The 18,323-nt window shown below is 35.2% G+C and overlaps 1 pseudogene; it reads right to left on the minus strand.

Annotated features, from left to right (window-relative positions):
• Positions 1–6,586: 6,586 nt before the first annotated feature.
• LOC141559304 (U2 spliceosomal RNA) lies at positions 6,587–6,698 on the minus strand (annotated as a pseudogene).
• Positions 6,699–18,323: the final 11,625 nt, after the last annotated feature.

The raw sequence follows: 18,323 nt of genomic DNA on the forward strand, positions 1-18,323 counted from the left end.
AGCTAGAAAAAAATGAAATTCATCTGGACAAATAATCTTTGAAGGCTGAGACTGACTTTGTACATTTAATAGTGACTTATAACTGAAAAAATGACATTAAAAATAGTCTCAAGGATGGGAAAGATTATAAAAGATTAAGTAGTCATGTGTAGAAAATGAGAGGCAGGAAAAGTTTATAGTAGTAGCCCCAAGATAATAGGCTGAAAGGAAAGCCTGCATAGACATGATGTTGAGAGGATTTGTAGATAATTGTACAATATGTGAAATGAAGAAAGGAATACTCAAACAAATTTAATCACAGTCATGATAATATGTCTTTCAGAACCTTGTATACAATTCTGCTTATAGCATGTATGCAATAAATGGTTCCTGAATTGAACTGAATTATTCTTTCATTATCAAAACATTTCAAATGGGGGCCTTCTTACAAACATTGCCTTGTGTATATAACATCATTTTTTCATAATCTTTTTATATTATTATCTTATAATTTTTTTCCTATAGAGCCTGTCATATTTTTATTCTATTCCCTTATATCCCTTCCTTCCAATCTCCTTCTATTCCCAGACCCACCCCAAACAAAAGGAAGAAACACAGAAAGCTAGCTTTGAGATTTTCTAATGAAATATGTAAACCTCGTGATTTAGATTTAGAAAATCTGTTTGTTTGTTGTTGTTTTTTATCCAAGCACTTTTATTTAGGGTCAGATCTATAATACCACATTACATCATGGTACTAGAAGTTTAAGCAATTGTAATGTGAGCATCAGTATACAACTTATCTATGTTTTGCCAAACATTCTATGTTCACTATGTGCATGTGATTGAACCAATGTCATGTGTCATTGATGGCAATATTTAAATCCTATCCTAGAAATTTCCTTGTCTTGATTGATAGGAAGAGTGGTATGGTGGGGAAAAGCACTACATATGGAATCTGAGGATCGGATTCAAATCCTGTTTCTGATGCTTACTACTCATAACTTACCTGGTCCTTAAATTCCCTATTTGTAAAACAAGGGAATTGAATTATATGGCTTGTAACATACCTTCTACCTCTGGATCTATTATCTTTAGTTATTAGGAAAATCTTCATATATTGATTTTGAAACTTAGTAATTGTGTGACCACAGACAATGATTTTTACCTCTGACTCTCAGTTACTATATCTGTGAAATTGAGGCAAACAGGATTAAGTGATTGGACAAGCTTCACACAGCTAGTAACTTAGGTCAGATTTAAAGTGAGGTCTTCCTGATTAGTATGCCATTGAGCTGAGGAAAGCACTTAGTAGGCGTTAAAGTACTATAAAAATGGATGTTATTTTAAAATGTAATAAACCACATCAAATATAGAGAAAAATTCCATTTTTAATATGTAGCGCAGTACTCTCAACCTATACTATATCCAACCATGCTGGACTATGGTCACATATATTTGCAGACCAATCCAATGCAACACACATCAACTCTGTACTTATTTGCAAGTTATTTTGCTATGTTTGGGGGACACAAAGCAAGATTTACAAATGGTCCCTATTCTCAAAGAGCTTATATTATGATTTATACAATGTGAAAGCAAGTAAGTGAAAACATGATAATGGACTAGGAGATAACACTAATGACTGAGGGGATCAAGAAAACATTCATATAGGAGACAACAAATGAACAGAGTTTTAAAGAAAGGGATTTCAAGAAATTAAAGTGAACATGAGGTGCTTTCCAAAAGCAGGTGACCACTTTAAAGATGTTACTGGACAGTGGAATCAAGAAAATCATGAATCATCTGGTTCCAATGAGAACATGGCATATAATGTGTGTATGTTTTTTTGTTTTTGTTTTTGTTTTTGTTTTTTTACTTTCTTGAAAAGAAAGGATTTTTTCCCTTAGTACCTTTATAAATATTTCCTTGACTTTTTATTCTTTGGGCTTCTTTCTCAAAAATCATTTGAATTCATAACATCTTAAGGTCATATATTTAAGGCTAGATGTGACCTAAGTAACATGTAGTCCATTCCCCTATTTTTTGCAAATAAAAGGTGATATTCACAACCCAGCCTTGCTTATAATAATACTAATTCAATAATAAACATCACATATAAGATAGAGTTGAACCCAGAGTCTCCTGATTCCAAGCCTAGTTCTCTATCTAATATAGCCTAATGCATCTCTGATTTCCTTTCAATGACAAAATGTCTGACCTCCATTCTAACTATATCCTTATATAATAATATAATCCTTTGGCCCTCAAATAATTTTCCCCCTCTAAAGCTGGAAAGAAAAGTCCTTTCTACTACCTCATTCATCTTAATGAGCTGAGATTAAAAACCAGAATAATCAGCATAGGTTAGGCTTTGGAGAGTTGGAAGTATCACAGCATTCAAATTCTTTTTTAGATTAAAAAAAAAAGTTTCACATGAGGTACTTTGCCTTTAAATAATCTTTTTTAGGATACCGTTGGAAAGAATTCTAAACGAATAAACGCCTGTTTCTTCTCAAAAAATCAGATCCCCACTAGAATTTATTGTTCAAGGAGTCATTGAGTGAAAAGCTCTGGATTAGAAGCCATGAAGGCTTGAGAATTATGAAGATGTAGAAGGTATGGGGCCTACCCCAAGGAGCCAACAATTCTAAATTCAGAAAAGGTACTAAAGATTACCCAAGAGTTAGGTGGGTGGGCCCTGGGGCTAGGTAGAAAAAGCTAATTGCAACACATAGTAACAGCTGGAAAGGTAGTTATTGCACTGTCTGTAATTTACTGATTAGAATTGTTTTTGTTTTTTTTTTTCTTTCATTAGAAACTAAATTTAACTTAGAGGTCTCTGGTTAATGCCAGTGGCTGACAGTTTTTAACCATAGCAATGGGAAACAAGGAAAGAATGCCCTTATAGAAAACTCAACAGCCATGTAATACCTTTTCACACAGCATAGTTGAGGGCTAGGTGGCTGTGGGTTAATTAAACATTGTCATACTTGTTGCATGTCCAGGGATCAATTACATGGAACTAGAAATCTGATTATTCATGAATCATAGATTTAGAATGGAAGTCTACTTCCACCAACCCTCCCATTTTACAGATGAGGAATCTGAGGTAGAAAGAGGTTAAAGGATTTGTCCATTGTTGTAGCATTAGTAAATTTATAAGGAGTGATTTGACTCCAAAAAATATTTATGTTTATAAATGAATATATTTATAATGTAAAACATTTATATAACAGGATATTTATTATTTAATTATAATCTAATGCATTATAACATTCTCTATTATCAGGAAATATTTATTATATAACATCATATATGCATATATTTTATATTATATGTGTATATACAAGCAGGGAAAGATTTATCTGATTAAGTCTAATGGTCCTTCCATTAAGTCACCAAATTGTCTCAACCAATTGTAGAGTAGGACAGGGCCTTACACATAAAGACACTAAGTCTATAAAGAGATTAGCCTAAAGTCATATAGTTAAATTTGAGGCAGCATTTGGATCTAGATCTTCCTGAATCCAGGAAGTACAATTTCACACTTGAGTTGTTATTTGGTAAAATTTATGGACAGGTTTCTATAAGTAAAGGCACAATTTATAAATTCATGTTTAATGAAGTGGATTTATTGAAGGAAATGTAACACAGACAATCGATCTCAAAATGATAGAAAAAGGGACTGGAAGTAGCCTGAGAAAAAATTTTAGCTTTTCATATCAAAGGTAAATTCACCATCTGTGAAGGATAATAATAGCTTGTGGCTCAGCATTTTTGTTTATTCAGAAAAAAATTTCTTTAAAAATATTTATGGGTATATATGCCAAGATTCACCTAGGGACTATTTACATCCAACTATAAAATATACATTATAGAAAATGAGAAAGGCCTAAATAGTCAGAGAAAATTGCTTATGAGTAAGTCAAGTCAATATGATAAAATGATAACACTACCTAAATTAATTCATATATGTAATCCAACTCACCAAAGAATATTTTATACATTTAGAAAAAATGAAGAAATCCTTTGAAAGGATAAGAGTTCGACAATCTCAAGGATAATAATGAAAAAGAAAGAGGGAAGGGAGGGGCTCTATTCATACAAATGTCAAACTGTATTACAAATAATAATCATGAAATTATTTGGCACCAGTGAAAAAGGAAAAGAGAAGTCAACCAGTGGAATAAATTAAATACCTCAAACAGAGGATATAGCATATATAGGATGTAGCATAGTATTTGATAATTTTCTAGACATGACTTCATAGTCACTGAGACACATCCTTCCCCAATCCACTCCTCATGAAGTTAATGAGCATCACTCATACCTCCCCAAATGCCACTCAAGGAAGGGTTTGTATTTTATATCATTTATATAGAAGGGCAAAGTTCTAGACCGACAAAGTTCAGTCCTGGGGAAGATACTTCTGTTACCTTGGAAATGGTCTTGTTATGGGTCCTTTGATTTGCATGCGAATTGGATATAAATGAGATAGAATTGCACAAAGTCTCCAGCCTCACTTTCCCTTCCAAAGACATCAAAGTTCAGTGGCCACACTGAAGTCAAAACAACTGGCGATGGCCAGGACACAGTGATCTTGGCATATTCTATGTATGAACAATCTCTAAGAGTTCCACAGTGCCTGCTTCCATTGCCTTCCTGACATATCAGCCTATGTACTAGAGGAAGCTTTTACATGCATCTCTTAACTCACCAATGAGTTTGTAGCTGGCTGGTTATGCTTAATCTGGTTTAACCCATTTTATTGGGGTATGGCCGCTGCCCATCCTTCAACTACTTGGACACACAGGTGAGGGTAGAGGGTCAGATAGACACCAAATGTGGGTTAGCAACCTTGAAAAGGATTTGCTTATTCTTTCACAGGAGGTGCTAATTCTCCTTGAAGATACTATACACCCCAACAGTGGTCTAACTCTGTATGTCTTAGAGTTCTGGAGACTACCTTTGAAAACTCATGACCTCTGTTTTGTTCATTCTCATTCTTCTATCCCCCTTAAGATAAACTATGTGAGAGAAAAAATTCTCAGATTAAGTAATTCTAAAACTATTAAGATCATTCCCAGTACTAAAACTCAACATTGGTCTAGTGCCAACAGTAACTCAAGTCCTCTTTCCTTTAATCCCTACCAATCCTGTTTTACCTTGCTGATTTCTTTTTCTTCTTATAAGTGAACTTGATAATTGAAATTTACTTCAGCATTAAATGTATCTAAGAGTTAAGGGACTTAGAGAAGGGGAGAATTCAGAGGGAAAGCAAGATGAATAAGACAAACTTTGCAAAGGTTTTTGAAGGAAATGGTACTTGAAAATAATCAGAGTAAAGATATGTGGGGTGGTGGCTCTATCATGAAAATATCTGTGTGTAGTAGCTAATTAGCAAGTAGTGTTGATTAGTGCCCATTATTAGAAAACTAGGAATCTGGCTTTCTGATGAGAGGAAAGGAGACCAGGGATGACAGGCACTAGTAGTAAGCCAATGATAATAAATAGCACTGCTATTCTGAACTGAATATAATATGAGCAGTTAGATTTTTGCTTAGCTTCCTGTTCCACAAAAGGAGTAACTTGCCTACATAGAATGTGTAGTTCCGTGGATATACTCCTTCACTTTTTGGGACGTTTTTGTCACAGCTACATTCTGGGACTTGGTGAAGTTAACCCCTTTTCACTTTTTCTCTTCTGCCTTAGCCTAGCAAATTGGGATCATTATCCTCATGAGTGCCTACTTTCTTAAACCTTGTTGTTTTATGTACTGTACTTTTCAAAGGATTGTTTTTTTTTTCTTTTTCTCTATAAAGGTAAACTGATTTGTGTTGAATTCTGAGTATTTTCTATCCTTTTTTGAATACTTATCCCAATTACATTAAAATAATTTTTAGTATTGATTTTTTTAAATTGAGTTCCAAATTCCCTCCTTCCCTTTCTCCCTATCACCCTCACCTTGCAGATGACAAGCAATTTGATACAGATTATACACATGCAATTGGTCATGTTGTGAAAGAAAACAAGATTAAAAAAAACATAAACATAAATTGGAAAATAGTACACTTAAATCTGTGTTCTGATGCCATAGCTTTTTCTCTTGAGGTGGATAGCATTTTTCATCATGAATTCTTTGGAACTGTCTTGGATCAATGTATTACTGAGAAGAGTTAAATCATTTGCAGTCGATTATCATACAATATTATTATTAATATGTACACAGTTCTCCTGGTTCTACACAATTCCTTTTGTATCAATTCATGCAAGTCTTTCTAGGTTTATATTGAAGCATTCCTGCTTATCATTTTTTACAGTCTAATAGTATTCCATCATAATTATATACCACAACTTATTCAGTCATTCTCCAATTAAAGGACATCCTCTCAATTTCCAATTCTTTGCTGCCACACAAAAAAGCAACTATAAATATTTTTTAACAAATTTATTTCTTTTTAAAATTTCTTTGGGTTACAGTGATTTTTGGGACATAGTAGGATACTAGTGATATTTCTCAGTTCAAGGTGTATGCATATATTGATGTCCTTTAGACATAGATCCAAATTGCTCTCCAAATAGATAGATTAGCTCATAAGTATAGTAACAATTTCCAATTTCAGAAACTACCATACTGTCCTCTGATAGAAGATTCAGATATTAAACTGATAAGAACAGAAACCATACTTGATCTTAGCCAAAAGACTGAGTAGTGCTAAAAAAAATGTTTTCTACAAAAAGGTAGACAATGTAAGGAAGTGAACCCAATATCAGTTATTTTTGACTTAATCATGAGACTGTACTAAGATCCCTTGCTAATCCTATAAAAAAGACGTCATATGGGATCTAAAAACAAGTAGGCCATGTTGAAAAGTGGAGCAAAACAGGGAAAGGAAAAAGAAAAAAAAAAACAGGTAATATTGGCTACTTTGAAACATAAGATGTATAATGACAAGCAACAGAAATAGTATTGAAAAAATAAATATGTGATTGGTGGGTGAAGGGGAAAGGAGAGAATCCCATATTGTAGAATGGATATGATACAGGAAATTCCTCTGGTAGGTATAGATTATTCACCAGTCATCTGAAGGCAGCTGACTTGGCAATAGCAAGAGATTTATTTCAGATGAGCAAAGCTATCATCCCTGAGTTGCTCATTGTTTCCACCAGCTAAATATCCAAGAGAATCCCAGTTTCGATGTGAGAGGTTACCAAGAAGTGAAATCTTAGTTGCCCGAGACAAATATGTCAAGTATTTATCAATACCTTTTAAGGAAAAACAATCTCTGTCCCAAATCACATTGGACTGGTACAGGACTCTTTACTTGTTTGTGAAGAATTTTCTACCCAGCATAGGGGTTGGGCCAAAAGTGATCCTAGGTGAGAATTTAAGGTATAAGATTTGGGGATTCACCAAGTGAGTCCCCTTGCTAGGACTCTCCAAGTAAGAATCCTTTTTGATTGTAGCATTATGCCAGCTTCCAGCTTCAAGAAAGAAGATGGAAAAGATCAACCACTTTCAACTGCTGAAGGAAAAGTCTCTGGGAAAGCATTAAATGAGTGGGTAGTGTCTATAATGTCTCTACACCCAGGTGACTATGCTAAAGATTTCTGGAAGATTCTGTTTAAGTGAGAGCAAACCTAACCAGCTAGTTAGACTACTATTCAGACTGAATCCCAATGGGGAGTCACTGGAGTAGAAGTTTTTAACGTGAGATCTATGATCTTTTTAATGATGCTGATTCATCTTTTTCAGAATAATTGGTTCTCTTTGTAATCCTATGAACTGCTAGATTCTGATTAGTGCGAATAAAGGAATCCTGGGAAATTAGTACATTAATCAGATTCATACTGATATTTCATTTGGCTGAAAATAATTACCATATTTTATATAATTATAACTTTAGTGATGCAAATCCAAATCCAAATGTAACCACTTCACATGAATCACAATCACAGTAATCAGGACAAAGCAATATTTACTTTATACATTTATAAATATTCTGAGAAGTGTTCAATTAGACTTCTTCATTCTGTCAAAGGCTACTAGGAAAGAAAGCAGGCTAAGAATTCCTACACCAGAGATTTTTTTCCTATCTCAGAAGCTCAGGAAACAGTCCTAGTACCGTGTTTCCCCGATAATAAGACCTATCCTGAAAATAAGACACCCACATACTCTTTAATATTCCGCTAAAATAAGCCCTCCCCCGAAAATAAGCCCTATCGAATTTACTATGAAAACGGTCATCATGGTGATCCCCTGCGCTATATGCTGCGTAGCGGTACCTTCAGTAAGCAGCGCCGCCCTCCCCTCCCGGGTGAAACGCACGTCGCGCTCCGAGCTGCATCCAATCAGAGCTGCAGCAGTGAGCGCGTCATCCTCTTCTTCCCTGGTGATTTGCTTGCTGGCGCTACTGAGAGCAGCGCCGCGGAGTAGAGCTGAGACAGGACCATCTAAAAACTCGGTAAGTTCAGTAAGCGATGGAGAATAAAATAAGCACTCAGGGGGCATGATGGAGGCTAAAAGGGGCATGATGGAGGCTAAAATGGGCATGATGGAGGATAAAAGGGGCATGATGGAGGCTAAAATGGGCATGATGGAGGATAAAAGGGGCATGATAAGCCCTCCCCTGAAAATAAGCCCTCTGGTGTTTTTTAGTCCCAAAAAAATAATAAGACAGTGTCTTATTATCGGGGAAACACGGTATATAGCTGTGACAAACCATGCAACCAATCACATTTTACCTTATTTTATTCATTCATTCATTTGATGTATTTATTTATTTTGGCTACATCTTTGATCTTTTAAGATTTTTATTTTTTTTTAACTTCATAAAAAGTAAGTATATATATATTATATATATTATACATGTATATATATATATATGTGTATATATTATACATGTATATATATATATGTATATATATATATATATATATACACATATATATATGTGTGTATATATATATATATATATATATATATATATATATGAAGTGTTACTTTGTTACTAATGAGTTTACTTTTCCATGTTGGATTAATTGTTCTATCACTTACTATTCAGTAGACAGAATGACTTGGTTAGAAATATGAATTAAAGATCAGTGACCTCTAGGGCTCAGTCTCTCATTTCCATGGAGCAAGTTCTCAGGACTTGTAGAGGTATCCAACTCTTTACTGAGTAAAAATATTACCTCCTCTGCTAGAATCACCTGCATGATTTTGTTTCTCTCAGTTCTTCTCTACTTTTCTGACAGCTTTCACTCTGAGTGGCCTGAATCCTCTACAAACAGGTTTTGCTCAAAGTAACACCTCATTATACAAATGTGTTTCGGATGTGAAATTTGGAAGCTCAAAAAAGGAATGTTTACTCCAACATCTAAAATATCCTTTCTCCAGTATATGTGAGAGACATCATGAAATGCACCCATTTCAAATAGGCCATCTCACTAATGGCATATAGTACATGGGAGAACTGTATTCCCTTTTCTAGTAGTGATCCTAGAATGAAAGGAGACTAAAAGAGTGGACATTATTTTTCAGGCTTCAAATACTTGAACCTCTTAGGATGAACACTTCCAAGAGATCAAAATATTCTTTGTTTCCCAGAATAATTGAGAATACGTATGTGTGTGTGTGTGTGTGTGTGTATGTGTATGTATATATATATATATACATATATATATATATATATGTATATATATATATAAACATTAGTTATCTTACCATGAGTAGTCTTTTCTAAAATTTTCATTATATCCAATTTTTATTTTGTGTTTGTATATGTGTGTGTGTCTACCAGTGGTCCTCAAAATTTTTAAGTAGGGGGCCAGTTCACTGTCCCTCTGTTGGAGGGCCAGTCTATAGTAAAAACATAAGCTCACACTCTGCCTCCGGCCCTCAGCCCATTTGCCATAACCCAGCGGCCTGCATATGGCCTACCAGCAGTAGTTTGAGAACCCCTGGAACAATAGACATTAACTATCCTTATATGAAATAAACATTAAAGTGTTATTCCTATTAGGGAATGAAATGGGGTTCTGTGAGATATATTCAAATCACTAAACAAGACAGATTTTAGATTTGAAAAGATTTGCAGTAATTAGGTCACCTGAGGGAAGAGCTGCTGGAAAAAAAAAAAAAAATCTGCTTTAAAGAGTTATCATTGCCATTTTGGTCCTGAAGCTCTTATTATATAGAGCTCTTATTATAAAAATGCTTCATAAATTCAAAATGAAATTCAAAACGTTTTTAAAGGAGAAAGAAAAAAGATATTCCTGAAGGTGATAAAAAGTGATTCATAGATAAAAAAGGGGCAAGGCAAATACAAAGCATAAGTATATATATCTTATTCATTTCTTAAATTGGCACCAGATTTAGTTTTGCTTTTGTTATTCAGTCATTTAGTCACATCTGACTGTACATGACCCCATAGATCACACTGTCCATGGGTTTTTTTGTTGTTTGTTTGTTTGTTTTTGTTTTTGTTTTGTTTTGTTTTGTTTTTTGGCAAAGATATTGGAGGGATTTGTAGTTTTCTTCTTCAATGGATTAAGGCAACAGAGATTAAGTAACATGGCCAGTTGATAAAAGTCTTGAGGCTGAATTTGAATTCAAGGCTTTCTCACTCAATCATCAAGGGCTTTAACAATTGAAAAACCTAGCTATTAAGGTTTACTTTATTTTCCTGCAAATCATTTAATGTGTCTCTATGAAGGCTATATGTTTAAAATTACATGTGTGTATGTATGTTTTTACAAGTCAAATAAAGGATAATAGTCAAAGCAGAGAAGAATTTGCAAGTTTATTGAGATTCTCTTCACAATCAATCTTTTAAAGAAATACTTTATGCCAGGCACTATACTGGATATCAGAGCTATAGAAAGGCCTAAATGAAAGCAACTACGGCTTCTACACTGTAAAGGAAAATACATCTCTCTCTCTCTCTCTCTCTCTCTCTCTGTATATATATATATATATATATATATATATATATATATATATATATATATATATATATATATATATATATATATATATATATATATATATATATATATATATATATATATATATATATATATATATATATATATATATATATATATATATATATATATATATATATATATATATATATATATATATATATATATATATATGTGTGTGTGTGTGTGTGTGTGTGTGTGTGTGTATGTATATATATATATATGTATATATATACATACATACATACATATATACTTATGTATGTATATTTACAAAATAAAGTTATATTGAACATATACTAAATTAATACAGAGAGTCAAAAAAGCCTCATGTTGTTTGGAGTGGAGAAATTTAAAGTGAGGAGACCAATTAGAAGGCTAATCATGACTGTCCAAGAGAGAAATCCTGAGAACTTGGATTAGAGCTGTGACTATGTAAAAGAAGAAGAAAAAGTACAAATGCCAGAAAAAGTTCATGGAGTTGCAAGTCTGTTGCATATGCTATGCTTTACTCAGAAATAAGATATTCTCTGAAAAATTCTTAGTGGTGAAAGATCATCATTCTTGGGATAATTATAGAAGAGAGGTAAGAGGTAGATTGCCCATGCTTTGGTAATCATTCAGGATAATGGTTCTTTTTGCCACCTCCCATATCATCTGAATTTTGTCTAAACTATAGGTTATTATAAAGCACTTTGCCAGCAGGATCCCACATTGTTTTAGTGGGTTGACGTCAGATTAAATAAGAATTAAATGAGAAAACCAATAACAACACTAACAGGCATTAACATAGGACCTTTGAATTCTTAACGATTTCAAAGCACCTCCCATATGCTATGCTATACTCTTTCTTCTTTGTTAGGAGGGAGGATGATATTTATTCCTTTTTGGAAGTGTAACCTTGGTTAAGTTCCAAACCACTGAAATGACAGATAAAGAAAAAAAAAATGACTTTGGACGCTTTTCCACAATGTCTAAGTACAATGTAAACCTTTGAAAGGCAACATTAAATATGGAACTTTGTTCATAGGACTCTAAATTGGGTACCAAATCAGTGGAGTATATCAGCAATAGGGACCATTATCAAGACATAAATGCAGTCTAATAAATTTTATGATAGGTTAAAAAACAAAAATTAATACTTATTTTCAGTAATGATGGAAGATACATTAACTATATTCCTTAATCCTGTGAGAGTGAAGTTATTAGACACTTCAGCAGTCTCTATATCCATTACATAGGACCTTATATTATATTTACTAGTGGATGGAAGAAATGGTATGGACTTTCATGGAATACTGAGGAGGATTCAAAATGATACTTCATGATAATTCTGTTTTTTGGGGTTTGTTTTTTTTTTTGGTTTTTTTTCCCCTGATTATCTCTGTGATATTCTCAAATTCACTGGGTAGTTGTTTATCATTTAGACTGATGGGAATAAAAATGATACTTGCCTGATGGCAAAAGATAGGACCAGAAATGTTGATTATTTTCTGAGTTTGAGGCAACAAATTTGGTGTTTGAGATATAGATACAAAAAGTGAAATAGTCTCTGTAGCTTTCAAATAAAGTACCATATCATGTACACGAGTTAGTAAATACAGATAGCATAAGTGCAATACAAAAGTAGAAAGAGTTCTCATAAATAGGGCCAGGAGGGGTCAGGAAAGGACCACTTGAATTGTGGGACATTTTTGTTGTTGTTGTATTTAGGAGGTTTTTGGTTTTTTGGTGAGATAATCAGTTAAATGACTTGCTAAAGGTCACATAGCTAGTAAGCATTAAGTGTGTGAGACCAGATTTGAAGTCAGGTCCTCCTGACTCCCCAGGAAGTTAAGGATTCTATGAGGTAGGAATAAGAAGAAAATGCATCTCAGACAATGAGGACTACTTGTATAAAGTAGAAGAAAGTTTGTTATGAGAATGAAAAGGAGAATCTATAAGGGGAGTGATACACATCTTTTGATGTGAATTGTAGTCCCAAAATATATCTATACCATAATCTCTATTCAAAGAGGAAAAGGATACTTTACCCATGAATTATTTAAAGTATTGTATTTTTATACAACTCAAATTTAAAGTGTTACCAAATTCCTTTGGTTTATATTTTCTGGTTTCAAGAATCTAATTATGTGTTAAAAATACGGTCTTGTAATTACAGTGTACCTGATAGCTATGTGTAATAGCTCCAATCCTATAAAGTGATATAAAATCATTCCCATTTCTTAAATCTACACCTTTTTTCTCCCTCCCACTGTGAATGACTTCATTTAGGCCCTTGTCATCTTTCACCTGGTTATTATAATAATTTCCTAAGTGGTTTCCTGACTTCCATCTTCCTCCTTCATCCAATTTATTTTTTATCCTGCTTTTCACATAACTTTCCTTTGCATTATGTTACTCTGATCATGTCATTCCTCTGATCAAAATTCTTCAAATTTTTCACCACTACCTACTGAATTAAATAGTATTACTCATTATTCTGGTATTCAAGATTCTGCACAATCCAACCTGCTTTTGAAGTTTAAACTTATTCACTTGGTTTATATATTATAGCAAAAATGGAATTTTAGCATCTATTTCCATTCTTGGTGTTCATTTGTTTTTCAGTTGTGTCTGACTTTTTATGATCCTATTTGGGGCTTTCTTGGCAAAGATACATATCCTTCTCCAGTTTTTTTTTTTGTTTTGTTTTGTTTTTTACAGATGAAAAAACTGAGGAAAACCATATTAAGTAATTTGCCCAGAGTCACACAACTAATGAATGTCTAAGGTCAGGAAGTTGGCTAAATCCAGGCTTGATACTCTATCCCCTGCACTACTTACCTACCCCATTCTATTCCCCATTTGTTCCTCTCCAAATCATGTCATACTCACATTATGTACTAACTCAGGAAAGAATCACATCCTGCATCTTTACTTAAAGCCCTGTGTTCTCTCATGGTCCAACTCAGATGCCATTATCCCCTGCATCAAGTCCTCATTGATTATTGTTAGGATTACCAGGTGAGAACTCAGGTTGTCTGCACAATGACAAGGTGAGAATTCAGGTTGACTTGACAGTTCTCTGGCTCAGACCTTTGGTTCGGGCCTTTAAAGGGAGTTTACACCTTAGGAATTCTAGGAGGAGCAAGCTCATTGGTTGAAGTACTTCTTGCCAGAAGTCCTTGCATTATCCCATACCCATTCTCTGGGAGGATAAAAAGGGCAACTCTGGAAGAAAAAGTTACTCTCTGCTTTAGCCCAGGCTTGATGCAGCTCTCTGCAGGAAGGGAAGTCACTTCTCTGGATGAGAGTTAATGGCAACTGTCTGGAGACAATGGTTCTCTACAGGAAGAAGAATCTGTCTGAGAGATTTGAGTTGACACAGCAAATCTCCTCCCAGAGAGCAATTGGGAGCTTCTGGAGATAACAGCACGTTACAATTGGCGCCCAACGTGGGGCAAGGACTTTTCCTTATCCTGACAAGGACTTATCCTGAGCCCTTCAGAGGAGCTAGACTGGACCATAGCAATTTGGCACCCAAACAGGGAGAGACACAATCCTGATTCCAGTGGAAAAGCCTCTGATCCAGAACTCAGTCTCTCTGACCCAGAACCAGAGTAACAAGGAAACTTTGTTAAAGATTAAGTGAAGCATGCTAATAGATAAATAAGGAACTTAACTTGTTAAGGGCTAAACCAGCAATCTCTTATAGTGAAATGGGGCAAACGCCTTCTGTTCAAGGAAAATGTTTAGAGAGCATCATCAAGGTTATGAAAAGCCAAGGATTGATTATAATTTTGGAGGATATTACTGAACTTTTAAAAACTGTGAAGGTCATATGTCCTTGTTTTTCTCTGGAAGAAGAATTGGATCCAGATGAATGGGAATTAGTAGGAAAGCAATTAGGTGAACACTACAATTCTGGACCAAACTCAATTTCCAAAGATATACTTCATACCTACAATTTAATCCAAAGGGTTTTAAAAAATGCTATTCTAAAGGAAGAGAAGGAGCAAAATGGGGAAGTGTCAACTAAACTAGGTGAAAAGGATGAATCAGATAACAATGAAGTTAAGTACAATTCTGAGCAACAGGAGCACCTCCCATCTCCTCCCTCAATTAACCCTTCAGGGGTGGAGCAATAAGGAGGAGGGGAAGAGGCAGAAACACAAACAGAATTGCCTGTGAAGCAGCCTAAGCCCATGACAAGATTAGAAAAAGCATTGGTTAAAGCTAAGAGAGAAGGACAGGATATAAGTGATTTTATACATGCATATCCTGTGATTGAAGAGATTGATTCTGTAGCTCAAAAAAGGAGAAGATATGCACCTTTAAATTTGAATAAAATTAAGGATTTGAAAAAAGGTTGTACCCTTTATGGGGCTACATCAGCTTATGTTAAAATGTTACTAGATGGTTTGTCTTATGAAGTCCTAACCTCAAATGATTGGAAATCCATAGCAAAGACATGCCTGGAACCTGCAGAAAATTTGCTATGGCTTGGGGAGTTTCATGAATTATGTAAAATTAAAGTCAGATGCAATTTGGAAATAGGAGTTAACACAAAATTCATCTTTGAGCACTTAGCTGGTGAAGGTTGGTATGGAGAGAATTCAGAACAGATTAATTATACTATGACAATATATGAGCAGATTGCTAAGGCTGAAATAAAAGGTTGGGGTGTCCTCCCTGGACAGAAAGATTGGGGAGAGGCTTTCACTAAAATAGAGCAACGTCCCAATGAACCTTTTGCGGATTTTGTGGGACATTTGTAAACTGCCATCAAAAGAACTATTGGAGAAAATGCAGCTACAGAAATAATGACCAGACATCTGGCTAAGGAAAATGCCAATGAGATTTGCAAAAGAATTATATGGGGACTAGACAAAGATGCTCCTTTAGAGGAGATCATAAGACGCTGTGCTACAGTGAGAACAAATGCTTTTTACACCCTAACAATGATGAACATGGAAAGACAGGGTCCCTCCTGGCAAGGGCCTTCTAGAGAAACTCGGCGATGTTTTCAATGTGGAAAAATTGGGCATCTAAGAGCTCAGTGTAGATATGGAGATACAGTGAGAAGACAGGGTGAAAGAAGACCTAAAACTCCATGTCCAAAATGTCACAAGGGCCTCCACTGGGCCTTCAAATGTAGATTGACCTAGGGAAATGACAGGTGGGGCCCAGCTTCAGCCCCCTAAATGGGGCATGATGGCAGCCGAGGTTACATCCAGAGAATTTTAAGACATGATCAATCAGCCAAAAGGCAATCAGATGGAAGAAAGGGATTGAAATTAGGAAAAATAGAGTTGTGTGCAGTAGAGACTACTGAGATACTCCCTGGAAAAGTGAAATCTGTTCCTGTTGAGCCTATGGATCCTTTGCCTCCAGGCACAGTAGGCTTGACCATTTCACCTTCTGAGAGTGCCTACAAAACAGTGTCCATCCTTACACTGATGTGGAAAACTGGAGAACGTGTAGCTAATATCCCAGTCACTAACACAGGTAGACAACGTGTGATTTATCAACCAGGAGAAGTAGTATCATCAGGCTTATTGTTACGTACCCCTAATAAGCAACCTGGTGATAGTAGCCTAGATTCTGACTCCAATGAACAAAATCCAGGAATATATTGGACAGCAGCTGTGACAGCTGACCAACCTATGCTTACTATTTATATAAATGGAATACCATTTGAAGGATTGGTAGACACAGGTGCAGATTGTACAGTTATTAGAGGTGCCAATTGGCCCAGTCACTGGCCAAAGATTAAAGCAGACACCTACATGTCTGGGGAAGGAGGATCAATTGCAGCAGAAGTTAGTGCTAGGCCTTTGAGATGGATATTTGAAGGAGAAACAGGAGATTTTACTCCTTTTGTGGTTGAAAAAATCCCCATCAATCTGTGGGGAAGAGACATTTTACAGCAGATAGGCTTTTTAGGCAGGGCTGCTGTTGAAGGCCTACCTGCACTTTCACCAGTTCCTATTCAGTGGAAGACTGATTCACCAGTGTGGGTAGAACAGTGGCCCCTAAGAAGTGATAAAATTCAGGCCTTATTAGACATAGTGAATGAACAACTTGACCAAGGACACTTGCAGCCTTCTCTAAGTCCTTGGAATTCCCCAGTATTTGTGGTGAAAAAGAAATCTGGGAAATGGAGGATGTTAAATGATCTAAGAAGAGTAAATGAACAGATGGAAACTATGGGAACTCTTCAGCCTGGACTTTCATCTCCTACTCAGTTGCCAAGAGAATAGCCTCTATGGGTTATAGACATTAAGGATTGTTTCTGTTCTATCCCTCTAGATAAGGAGGATATGAAAAGATTTGCTTTTTCAGTGCCTAGTGTTAATTTGGCTGAGTCTTTTAAAAGATATGAATGGACAGTTTTGCCACAGGGAATGAAAAACAGCCCTACTATGTGCCAAATGTATGTTGCTGCTGCTCTTGCTCCAGTAAGAAAAAAAAAGCCTTTCCAAAAGTAATATTGTTACATTATATGGATGATATTTTGGGATGTGCACCTGAGGAACAAATGTTAGAAGCATGTCTACAAAAGACCATGGAAACATTAAAGTACTACAAACTGCATATAGCTACAGAAAAAAATTCAAAGATATGCTCCTTTTCAATATTTAGGATATGAAGTATATCCTAAGACACTCACAGTACAAAAGCTTTCTTTAAGAACAGAGAAGTTGAACACCTAAAATGATTTTCAAAAATTAATAGGATATATCCAATGGATGCATCCAGTGTTAGGCTTAACTACCAATCAACTACAACCTCTATATGACATTTTAAGGGGAGACAGTGCTTTAAATTCACCACGCCAGCTTACAAAAGAAGCACAAGAGGCTTTGAGAGAAGTTGAACTGGCTTTATCCAATATGGTTGAAAGAGTCATTCAAAAATCCTTGTAAATATCAGCTTTTGCTACAAAAGAGGCACCCACAGCAGTCCTTCATCAAGGAGACAGTGTGATTGAGTGGGTGAACCTCCCAGCACAACCAGAACAAAGTCTTACTCCTTACCTAGTGCTTGTGGCTAGGATTTTATTAAAGGCTATTAAGAGAGTAATTCAATTATCTGGAATAAGTCCTGAAAAAATATACACATTCTATACTAATGCACAAATTAATGTATGCTGTGAGACCATCCCAGAATGGCAAATTTTATTGGCCACCGTCCAAATTTTGCACATGGATCTCCATTAAAGATAATCCGGCTACTACATAATTGGTGATGGATTTTTGAAGAAAAGGTTTCTAAGGTTCCTCTTAAAGGACCAACAATCTTTACAGACACCTCCAAAGAAAATATTTGTGCTGTATACTCTCATGATTTAACCAAAAAGAGAGTAGT

The sequence above is a fragment of the Sminthopsis crassicaudata genome, chromosome 2 (genome assembly GCF_048593235.1).
Source record: "Sminthopsis crassicaudata isolate SCR6 chromosome 2, ASM4859323v1, whole genome shotgun sequence".
NCBI classification, from domain to species: Eukaryota; Metazoa; Chordata; class Mammalia; order Dasyuromorphia; family Dasyuridae; genus Sminthopsis; species Sminthopsis crassicaudata.